Source organism: Hipposideros armiger, unplaced genomic scaffold, assembly GCF_001890085.2.
Source record: "Hipposideros armiger isolate ML-2016 unplaced genomic scaffold, ASM189008v1 scaffold_56, whole genome shotgun sequence".
NCBI classification, from domain to species: Eukaryota; Metazoa; Chordata; class Mammalia; order Chiroptera; family Hipposideridae; genus Hipposideros; species Hipposideros armiger.
In genome coordinates this window covers 300,677-302,703 of record NW_017731406.1, presented here as the reverse complement: position 1 = coordinate 302,703, position 2,027 = coordinate 300,677, and positions in this window count along the sequence as shown.

The window sequence follows — 2,027 nt, the reverse complement described above, 5'->3', positions numbered from 1 at the left end:
CTATGTAAATAGAATCATATAGCATGAACACTTTTATGACTCGTTTCTTTTTTTTTTAAAGATTTTATTGGGGAATTGGAGGGATGGGAACAGTGCTGGGGAATTGGGGAAGGGGAACAGACAAGTTGCTGTCCTTTTGTTCTTCAGTCTAGCTGTGGAGGACGTTGCTTCACTGGCCCAAGTTGGCACCATCATTGCGCTCTTCCCGGGTGAGGCAGATCAGTCGCTGGCTTCTGGATGGCTGCTCACTGCAGCTGCTGACTGCTCACGCTGGCTGCTGGCTACACACGGTAGCCCATGGCAACCCACTGCCACAGGGGCTGCAGCCTACGCCGTCGCCGGCGACTCACAGCAGCCCAGCTCCAGGTTGAGCTGTTGTTCAGCATCTTAGCTGTAGAGGGCAGTGTCACTGGCCCTCTTATGTGGGATCTGAACCGGGGCCCTCTGGCGTCCCAAGCCAGTTCTTAACCATCACACCACTCGGCCGGCCTATGACTCGTTACTTTTGATAAACATGTTTTTGAAGTTAATCCATGTTGTTGCATGTATCAGGAATTCATTCCTTTTTATTGTTGCATGAAATTCTATTGTATTAATTTATCATAATTAATTTATTCTCTTGTTGATGGATATTTCAATTGTTTCCAGTTTTTGCAAATTTTGATAAATCTGCTATAAATAAATTTTGCTTATAAACTCTTATGTAAGGCTTTTTGTGGACATAGTTTTTCATTTCTCTTCAGGAAATTCTTTGCAGTGAAATTACTGGGTCATAAGGACAGTGTAAGTTTAACTTCATAAGAAACTGATAAACTGTTGTCATAGTAGTTTAACATTTCATATACCCACCAGCAGTATTTGGAAATGTCAGTTGTTCTGCATGCTTGCCACATTTGGTGTTCAGTCTTTTAAATGGTAGCCATTTGGGTGAGTATGTAGTGGTATTCCATCATGTTTTTAACTAGCACTGATTATAGAGTAATGATGAGCACTTTTGTGTGCTTCTTGGCCACTTTAAATCTTTCTCTGTGAAGTGTCTGTTCAAGAATTTTGACCATTTATTGCATTTAGTTGTTTAGCTTTGTTTTTATGAGTTGAAGTTGTTTGTTATGTGTTGCAACTATATTCACCCAGGTTGTGGTTTGACTATTCATTTTTTTTTTTTTTACTAATTTCAGGTGTACCAAACAACATAGTGATAGGACACTTATATGCCTCACAAAGTTATAAACCCAATAAGTCTATTAGCCACCTGACACCGTACATAGTTTTTACAATATTATTGACTGTATTCCCTATGCTGTACTTTATATTCTGTCACTATTTTTTAAATTATAGTTGACATTCAATAGTATTTAAAATTAGTTTCAGGTGTACAGTGCAGTGGTTAGACATTTATATAATTTATGAAGTGATTTCCCCTGATAAGTCTAGTATCATCTGACCCTATACATAGTTTTCACAATAGACTATATTCCTCATACTGTACTTCACATCCTCATGACTATTTTGTAACTACCAATTTGTACTACTTAATCCCTTCACCTTTCTCATTCAGCCCCCAACTGCCATCCCATCCAGTAACCATCAGTTTGTTCTCTATATCTATGAGTCTATTTCTGTTTTGTTTTATTCGTTTACTCTGTTCTTTATATTGCACATATAAGTGAGATCATATGGCATTTGTCTTGCTCAGTCTGACTTATTTCACTTAGCATGATACCTTCGAGGTCCATCCATTTTGTTGCAAATGGTAAGATTTCATTCTTTTTTATAGCAGAGTAATACTCCATTGTATAAATGTACCACTATTTCTTTATCCAATTGTCTATTGATGGGTATTTTGATTGTTTCCATATCTTGGCTATTGTGAATAGTGCTGCAGTAAACATAGGGGTGCATATATCTTTTTGAAATAGTGTTTTGAATTTCTTTGGATAAATACCCAGGAGTGAAATTGCTGGTCATAAGGCTGTTCTATTTTTAAGTTTTTGAGGAACCTGCATCCTGTTTTTCATAGTGACTGC